Raw genomic sequence first — 10,000 nt, 5'->3', positions numbered from 1 at the left:
TCTCTCTACCTCTCTCTACCTCTCTCTGTCTCTCTCTACCTCTGTCTCTCTCTCTACCTCTCTCTGTCTCTCTCTCTTTGTCTCTCTCTCTCTCTACCTCTCTCCGTCTCTCTCTGTCTCTCTCTGTCTCTCTCTGTCTTTCTCTGTCTCTCTCTACCTCTCTCTGTCTCTCTCTGTCTCTCTCTCTGTCTCTCTCTGTCTCTCTCTACCCCTCTCTACCTCTCTCTGTCTCTCTATGTCTCTCTCTCTGTCTCTCTCTGTCTCTCTCTACCCCTCTCTACCTCTCTCTGTCTCTCTCTACCTCTCTCTGTCTCTCCCTACCTCTCTCTACCTGTCTATACCTCTCTCTCTCTCTATCTACCTCTCTGTCTCTCTCTACCTCTCTCTACCTCTCTCTACTCCTCTCTACCTCTCTACTTCTCTCTACCTCTCTCTACCCCTCTCTACCTCTTTCTACCTCTCACTACCTCTCTCTACCTCTCTCCACCCCCCTCTACCTCTCTACCTCTCTCTGTTTCTGCCTCTCTCTCCCTCTGTCTCTCTCTCTGTATGTCTCATCCGTCTTTTTCTCTACTCCTTTTTTCCACTCGGTCTCTCTACCTCCCCCCCCCCCCCCCTACCTTCTCCCCCCCTCCCTCCCTCTCTCCTCCAGGGTGTCAGCCTGCCAGGTGGATAGTGGAGGGTTGACTCCTGGTGAGAAGGTTATCTCCCCTCAGTTAAAGAGACATAACTATCACCTGTCTGCCAGGGGCTGCTGTCCTCTGGGTGTGTGTGTGTGTGTGTGTGTGTGTGTGTGTGTGTGTGTGTGTGTGTGTGTGCACGCGTGCGTGCGTGTGTGTGGGTGTGTGTGTGCGCTCGTGTGTGTGTGTGTGTGCGCGTGTGTGTGCGCGCGTGTGTGTGTGTGTGGGTGCGCATTTATGTGTGTGTGTGTGTGCCTGAGCGTGAGTGAATGAGTGTGTGCGGAATGCTGACTCGGGTCTTTTCTCCCGAGGAGGAGATAACGGGTCCTATAAAGAACCAGCGATATCACATTCCATTACAGACACTTTCTGTGTTCGACTATATAGAACTCAATTAGGTATGGATATCACAACACACACTCTATTAGACCCCCACAATGTACCTGTCCTCCAGCCCAGCATGCTAATGCCACAGCCACTCTGGATGACATATATCATAGAAAGAACGACTCACGAACACAGGAACACTGTGTTTTACAGTATATGCGGAGTGAACAGATGGACATGGTGGACCTATCTGGGTGTCATTTCCCAGAGGAAACGGGACACTTTGTATAGGTTAAGAGTCTGGCGCACACACCCACCCTAAATGTAGACTCCAGGCTTAGCCTTAAGCTACTCCAGGCTTAGCCTTAAGCTTAGCCTTAAGCTACCCAAAATGTTGTTTTGTTTGCAGATGATACAAATTTATTTTGTTCTGGCAAAGATTTGGAGCAGCTTCTGGATACAGTGGAAACGGAACTAAAAACTATAAAACGATGGTTTGACACAAACAAGTTGTCATTGAACTTAGAAAAAACGAAACTTATGATATTTGGAAATCGAAAAATTAATAGTCAAGTACAAATCATGATAGATAATGTTGAAATTGAAAGAGTTTATGAAAACACATTTTTGGGAGTTGTTATAGACCACAAACTACGTACGTTGGAAAACACACATAAACTATTTAAAGACAAAAATATCAAAGTCTATTGCAATACTGCATAAAACAAAAGACATACTCAATCAAAATTCATTACACATATTGTACCGTTCTCTAATAGTTCCATACATAACTTATGAATGAATGAATGAATGGTCTTTATTGTCATTAATACAGTACAGGTACCATACAACAACATTTAGGAGGGGGGGCTCCCCTGGTGCTTGGAAAAAAGACTAAAAACAAGAGGGCCAAGGGTAAAATAAAAAAAGGGAAAAGAGCTGGTTTACATAAATAAAGGCTATGTACACTATCTACTATACTATACTACTATACTATACAATAAAACACTGTGCTGTACTCTATGCTATGCTATAAATATCCTAACTTTTTCCTATATCTGAACCTTATGTACACAAGGGTTGTCATATTGCACATAGTATTTGTTGCACATTCAAAGTGTCGCAGTTAGCAGGTTTAGAATGTTCACAGTTGTATTTCAATATTGCACTTATGTTTACAATCTAGTAGCTGCCATAATTGTCTAGATTGTCCAGGGCCTAGAACCTAGGTCTTTGCTGTGTTCAGGGCCTGAATGGCCCTAGGGTAGAAGCTGAGCTTCAGTCTATTTGTCCGTGCGAACATGGTCCTGAACCGCCTGCCTGAGCGCAGCCGAACAAAGTGTTCGTTCCCAGGGTGGGATGGGTCCCTGGAGATCTTGGAGGCCTTCCTGAGGCAGCATGTGTTGTACAGCTCTTCCAGAGAGGGGAGGGGGGCGCCGATGATCTTCTGGGCCGATCTCACGACTCTCTGTAGCGCTTTCCTCTCTGCGGCTGTGCAGCTGGAGAACCACACGCAGATGCAGTAGGTGAGGATGCTCTCCACTGTGCAGCGGTAGAAGGTCACAAGCAGCTCCTGTCTGAGGTGGTATTTCCTGAGGATTCTCAGGAAGTAGAATTCGCTGTTGTGCCTTCTTGATGATGGCTGATGTGTTGGTCCTCCAGGACAGGTCCTCCTGTATGTGCACCCCCAGGAATCGGAGAGTTGAGACTGTCTCTACACTCCCTCCATCGATGAGCAGGGGCTGGACCTCAGATTTTTTCCTCCTGAAGTCCACGATGATTTCCTGGGTCTTTAACTGGTTCAGCAGCAGGTTGTTAACCTTGCACAGCTTGCCCAGCTGCTCCACCTCATCCCTGTACGCCGCCTCGTCCCCCCCCCGAGATGCAGCCCACCACGGTGGTGTCGTCTGCAAACTTTATGATGGAGTTGCTGGGGTGGACGGGGGTGAAGTCGTGGGTGTAGAGGTTGTAGAGGATGGGCCTCAGCACGCAGCCCTGGGGGGACCCAGTGCTGAGTCTGAGGGCTGTGGAGGTGTGGGAGCCCACCCGCACCCTCTGGGGGCGGTCAGACAGGAAGTCCTTGATCCATGCGCAGATGGAGTGTGATAGTCCCAGGTCTAGTAGTTTGGTCACTAGCCTGTCTGGAAGGATAGTGTTGAAAGCAGAGCTGAAGTCCACAAAGAGCAGTCTCGCGTAGCTGTTCCCCCCCTCCAGGTGGGATAGAGTGGAGTGGAGAGTCGTCGCGAAGGCGTCCTCTGTGGACCTGTGGGCTCTGTAGGCGAACTGGTATGGATCCAGGCTGGGCGGGAGGAATGTGACTATGTGGGCCCGGACCAGTTTCTCAAAGCACTTCATGATGATTGGTGTGAGTGCCACCGGGCGGTAGTCGTTTAGGCAGCTCACCGTGCTTTTCTTCAGGACTGGGATGATTGTTGAGGTTTTCAGGCAGGGTGGGATGGTGGCCTGGGACAGGGACTGGTTGAAGATGTTGGTGAAAACCCCGGCCAGCTGGTCGGCACAGTCCCTCAGCACCCGTCCCAGGACGCCGTCCGGCCCTGAGGCTTTTCTGGGGTCCACCGCCTTCAGCACGCGTCTCACTTCATGCTCTGTGAGGGTGAGGCTGCTGAGAGCTGGAGAGAGTGGTGTTTGTGTTGTGGTTACCTCCGTTCGCCCCTCGTCGAACCGGGCGTAGAAGGAGTTCAGCTCTTCCGCCAGCAGGGGGTCGCCCTCAGCGGCTGTGGGCCTGTTGGCTCTGAAGTTTGTCATGTGCTGAACTCCCTGCCACACCTGGAGTCGTTGCACAGGAAGCATTCCTCAATCTTCTCTCTGTGGTCTGCCTTGGCCTCCCGGATGCCAAGGTTTAGGTTAGCCCTGGTGGTGTTGTACAGCAGTTTGTCCTTCATTGAGAAGGCGTTGTTCCTCTCCTTGAGCAGTTGTCGGACCTTCTCAGTCATCCATGGCTTCGTGTTGGGGTAGACCCGGACACGTTTGTCCACGGTGGCTGAGTTGGTGCAGTTCACTATGTGGTTCAGAACCGACGACGTGAACTGTTCCAGGTCCTCATGCTCATATTCCTGCCATGAGGTGTCATTCAGGCAGATCTGCAGTGGAGCGGACCCTGCTGGCCAGGTTCTGACAGTCTTAGTGGTGATGGGAGCACTTTTACTCATGGGAGTGTAGGCTGGGATCAGGAGGATGGACACGTGGTCAGACATGCCTAAATGAGCTAGCGGTCTAGCTTTGTAGGCAAGCTTGATGTTGGTGTACACCTTGTCCAGTGTGTTATCTCCTCTTGTTGCACATTTAACATGCTGATAAAACTTGGGTAGTACTACCTTCAGGTCAGCATGATTAAAATCCCCCGCTATGATGTGCACTGCTTGAGGATCTGTGCTCTGTCCACCACTGATGACGTCATGTAGCCGGGCTAATGCTAAGCTAGCATCCGCGCTTGGTGCAATGTAAACAGCTGTTATGTACACTACGTTGAATTCCCTCGGGAGGTATTTGGGTCGGCATTTAACAGTCAAGTATTCCAGGTCTGGGGAGCAGTGGCTACTCACAGTTTTTGTGTTTAAGCACCAGCTGTCCTTCGTAGATATAACCAGGCCGCCCCCGCGCTTTTTCTCGCTAAGCTCTGTCCTGTCCGCTCGGTGTAGCGAGCGGCCTTGTAGCGCGACCGCAGAGTCGACAATGGAAGCGCTGAGCCAGGTTTCTGTGAGAATAATCACACAGCTATCCCCCACGGTGTTGTTGGTAGCTACCTGCAGTCTCAGTTCGTACATCTTGTTAGCTAGGGATCTTACGTTAGAGAGGAATATACTCGGCAAAGCTGGCTTGTCCGGGCTCCTCCTCAGCCTCGCTAGCAGGCCTCCCCTGCGGCCCCGGCGTTGCTTGCGGTCCCTACGGAAGTCGGGACTTTGTACCAGTCTTTTCCCGGTGTTCGGGCAATATCGTCCGGAATCCTTTGTTGTTTTAGAAACTCCGCTGTTACTGTCCTCCCGTTTTGCGCACCAACTTCTAGTAAGTCGTGCCTGCTGTAGGTGCTATTTACACAACAGTTCCCTATAAGTACTGAAATAAAAATGTACATACAAATGTACATAAAAGCCCTAAAAAGCACCGATGGTAGGAGCGCTCCCAGCCTCGCGTGTGAACGCGCCGCCATCTTGGAAACGTACTGTGTGGAAGTGTGGGGAAACACATACAAAACAATCACAAATCCAATTTATTTACTACAGAAAAGAGCTATACGAATTATAAACAGAGCTGCCTATCAAGAACCAACTAACAAATGATTCATAAACACCTAGGATCTCAAATGTAAAGAATTGGTGGACTTCAAAATGGCACAAGTAATGTATAATGTAAAAAATAAGATGCTTCCAGACTGTATCCAGAGACTGTTTCAAGTTAGACAGAGTAATTACGAACTCAGAGGAATATGTATGTTTATGAAAACAAAGATTAGAACAAATGCAAAGCAAAGATGTATAACAGTTAAGGGAGTTAACTTATGGAATACCTTTGAAGAGGAAATGAAAATGTGTACTACACTAAAAGGATTTTAAAAATTAATAAAAAGTAGGATGATTGACAAGTATAGAACAGAGGTATAGATATAGTTTTTGTTTGGTATTTTTTAACTTTTTGTTAACATGCGTAAGTAAAATTTTGTTTTTAAATGTTTCTATGTCTTGATTATGCACTTATAAGGGGAAAACCACTAATGTAAAAAGGGTAGGCGCATTAATATAGTTTTTTGTTTGGTACTTTTGAGTTTTCTGTTAAGATGCACAAGTGAAATTTTGTTGTTGTTGTTTTTGATTATGCACTCATAAAAAAATATATGGCCATGGCTTCAGCCTACACCTTTTTGCTCCTGGTACGCATTGTGACTGTGTACATTTTTTAATATATGTATTGTGAATTGTATAAGGGACCAAAATAAACATTCTCAATCAATCACTCAATCAATACTCCAGAGAGACTGTCCCTGGAATCGCTTTGGAGGAAAAAGGGTCTGTGAAATGGTTAAAATGTATGGCTGGGATCCAGAGAGTCATCCACACTACGTTTAAATTGTTACCGTTTAGCAGACGCCTTTGTCCAAAACTTCACTCTCACCCCCTTCTCTCGAACCGCTCTCTCTCTACCTCCTCCCTGCCTCCCTCCTTCCCTCCCTCCCTCCATCTCTCCTTCCCTCCATCCCTCCATCTCTCCTTCCCTCCCTCCCTCCCTCCATCTCTCCTTCCCTCCATCTCTCCTTCCCTCCCTCCCTCCATCTCTCCTTCCCTCCATCTCTCCTTCCCTCCCTCTCTCCCTCCCTCCCTCCATCCCTCCATCTCTCCTTCCCTCCATCTCTCCTTCCCTCCCTCCCTCCATCTCTCCTTCCCTCCATCTCTCCTTCCCTCCCTCCCAAGTAAGTGAATCGTCTATCCGTCAGTCATCGCAATAAAAAAGAAAAATAACTGAATCAATGCTCGGGGCCAGTTGGCAGTCTAAAACGCTAGAGGCCCTTCAGGCGTCATCGTCACTGGAACCAACCATGTCCACTAAACCAACCTCCTTTAATAATAATGATAATAATAATTCATTGTTTTTATATAGCGTTTTTCCGGGGCTCAAAGACACTGACAATATGGGAAAAACAGAGAAACAACACAAAAAACACAGAAACAACAAGCAACAGATAACATGAGCACATGGAACACAGAGTTAACAAACGCGGAACAATTAACGCAGCAATGTCCAGGGGGGGAGGGGGGGTGGGGTGGCAGGGTTAGGGGTGATGGTTAGGGGTAGGGGAGGTTGTATGAGTGGGAGAACAGGTCGGTTTTGAGGTGGGACTTTAAAAGTGGAGAGTGAGGGTGAGTCTCTGAGTGGTTGAGGGAGAGAGTTCCAGAGGCTGGGTGCAGCTCGTGAAAAGGCACGGTCTCCGAAGCCTTTGAGTTTTGAGGGTGGGACAGTGAGGGGATGAGGATGGGAGGGTACGGGTAGGGCGGTGGGGGAGAAGGAGGTCAGTCAGGTAAGGGGGGGCCAGGCTATGGAGGGCTTTGTATGTGAGGAGGAGTACTTCCTTTGGTCGCTCAACGGGCTGGGTCTGCCAGCAACGACATGTCCGCTTTGACGACAATAAAACCACTCCCGCTCCTCTCTGGACCTCCTCTCTGGACCTCCTCTCTGGCCCTCCTCTCTGGTCCTCCTCTCTGGACCTCCTCTCTGGACCTCCTCTCTGGAGCGTGGAGACTAGACTGGACTAGACTGCGTCCCAACAGTGGCAGAGGGCGTAAAAGTCCTCTACTCACAACGGAGATATCCAAACGTCTGCTTGCGTGTGTCAAGACGCAACTCATCAGCAAGCGCAGCTCGACACAATCTTTTTCTGGTCACCAAACGTTCAGACAAGCTGTTCTGAAACTCTGCCAGTAGGATTAACTGACAGAGGGAGCTGAAGTCTGAAGCTTTGCTCGAGCGGGGGGTTTCTTCTCATTGGCATAAAACTCCATAAAAGTCCTGTCGGCCAACTTTTTTGTCAGTGCGAAATGTCTGCCTGTACGCCTCAGCCGTGGCTCGTACCCACGAAGAACAGTTCTCTTCGCCACCTCGTAACGCAGACCAAGGCTCAATCAGACCAAGGCTAAAGCAGACCAAAACGCCTGGAGCTTTACCGATCAAGTTGCACCGCAGCAAAAGAGACCAGCCCTCTTCAGCCCTTCCCCAGAGAGACCAACCCTCTTCAGCCCTTCCCCAGAGAGACCAACCCTCTTCAGCCCTTCCCCAGAGAGAGACCAACCCTCTTCAGCCCTTCCCCAGAGAGACCAGCCCTCTTCAGCCCTTCCCCAGAGAGACCGCCCCTCTTCAGCCCTTACCCAGAGAGACCAGCCCTCTTCAGCCCTTCCCCAGAGAGACCAGCCCTCTTCAGCCCTTCCCCAGAGAGACCGCCCCTCTTCAGCCCTTCCCCAGAGAGACCAACCCTCTTCAGCCCTTCCCCAGAGAGAGACCAACCCTCTTCAGCCCTTCCCCAGAGAGACCAACCCTCTTCAGCCCTTCCCCAGAGAGACCAACCCTCTTCAGCCCTTCCCCAGAGAGACCAACCCTCTTCAGCCCTTCCCCAGAGAGACCGCCCCTCTTCAGCCCTTCCCCAGAGAGACCAACCCTCTTCAGCCCTTCCCCAGAGAGACCAACCCTCTTCAGCCCTTCCCCAGAGAGACCGCCCCTCTTCAGCCCTTCCCCAGAGAGACCAACCCTCTTCAGCCCTTCCCCAGAGAGACCAGCCCTCTTCAGCCCTTCCCCAGAGAGACCAGCCCTCTTCAGCCCTTCCCCAGAGAGAGACCAACCAGCTTCAGCCCTTCCCCAGAGAGACCAACCCTCTTCAGCCCTTCCCCAGAGAGACTAACCCTCTTCAGCCCTTCCCCAGAGATGTTTGATACGTTCAAATGCGCCAAAGTATGAATCAAGCTTGGTTCTTGGAAGCTGGGGTACTAAGGCTATGTGCTTCCTCACATCAGAACTGTGAGAGACTCTCAGAGTGTCTTACCTAGCAGGTGTCAAACACTCCACACTGGCAGCTTCTAACTCTCCTCCACGTAGATTGACGTCTTTCTCCGTCTCTGTCTCTCCACTTTGCAGTCTAGCGGTCGAATTTTACTCAGCATGGCGCTGTCTTCTCCTGCTCCTCAGCCTGTAAATGGGCCAGTATCTTAAGGACGGAGAAATCACTTGATGAAAAAGTCTGGGAAAGAGGGTCATGTGGAGGTGAGGTAGCAGGGGGTTATCATCCCCCGCAGCCCCAGCCCCGACATCCTGTCTCATCTCTAATGAGAGGGGAGCAGCCGCACACCAAACACCAAACACCTGCCTGTCTGCCGCCCGCCCACTCCCACCTCAACACACTCTCTTAACAACAGTATTTCGGGCAGCACTAAATCAAAGTGTGTCGCTATGACGAATAAGTCAGCCTTTCGACAGGGTTTAAGCCGATAAATCTATCACGGCGGAGGAGCCCTCGTTTACGTTACGACCCTCCTGTCGGATCTAAAACCAGGGGCCTAGCACGACGCAGCCAGCCTGCTGAACGGAGGTTGGCGTTGCAAATCAAACGCTACGAAAAACCAGGACTAGAATGTGGTGAGAATATTTAGCGTATGAAGAAATGATCACCACAAGGGAACAAAGGGGACTGAGAACGGTGCCAAAGAAATGTAGAAAATGTATCATAATCATAATAATAATACATTTGATTTGTAATGCACTTTACATTTCTAAATCTCAAAGTGCTACAGATTAAAAACAATAAAGTGCTAAGAATTAAAATTAAAAAAAGAGCATAAAGTGAAGAAAAAAAAAAGGTAAACAAAAGAAAGAAAACAAAAACATAAAAAAGTCTGAACTACCGAACCACGCAAGATCTCTGCTATAAACACACGTGTGACACCCGTTCCTAGCCCGACGTTGAGAACAAAGACGCGGCGGCGTGATGCGAAAGTAAACCCCGAAAAACAAAACAGAAAAACGCGATACCTGCGTCGACCTTCAAACCAGACCGAGAAGACAGCAAAACAAACCCACGTCACACGGCTCGGCTACTTTCACTTTCAAACAGAAACATCAACCCCAAAAAACGACTTCCGGATAGAGGAGGGGCTTTAAATAAATAGACGTCCGTCCGTCCGTCCGTCTGATTGGTCCGGAAACAGGTGCGCGGCGCCATGACGACGGGTGGGACAGGCGGCCAATCGTGGACAGACAAACCTGTACTGAATGAGAGATGAGAGGAGGGAACCCGACATAGACAGGAACACGAAACAACAGCCAACAGCAAAACAGGACGAGGGATGTAAACAGTGTGTGTGTGTGTGTGTGTGTGTGTGTGTGTGTGTGTGTGTGTGTGTGTGTGTGTGTGTAGGTATCGTCTGGCAGGCCTGCCAGGGGACTACCAGGAGAAGAACATCACCAGTCCTGAGACCAACTACTGCCTGCTCAGAGAGCTC

The 10,000-nt window shown here is 49.6% G+C and overlaps 1 pseudogene across 1 annotated transcript in view; it reads left to right on the top strand.

Moving 5' to 3' along the window:
- The window catches only part of LOC308150121 (protein sidekick-1-like), a 105,538-nt pseudogene that overhangs the window by 16,494 nt on the left and 79,044 nt on the right, over nt 1–10,000 (top strand). The window contains exon 4 of the transcript in view: nt 9,916–10,000. This exon is cut by the window's right edge and continues 97 nt beyond it. The product of the transcript in view is annotated as a protein sidekick-1-like (transcript). The remainder of the gene's footprint in view (nt 1–9,915) is intronic.

Source organism: Nansenia antarctica (genome assembly GCF_963989245.1).
Source record: "Nansenia antarctica genome assembly, chromosome: 2".
Classification (NCBI taxonomy): domain Eukaryota; kingdom Metazoa; phylum Chordata; class Actinopteri; order Argentiniformes; family Microstomatidae; genus Nansenia; species Nansenia antarctica.
Note: the sequence above shows the minus strand (reverse complement) of the source record. Positions and strands in the feature narration are given on the sequence as shown.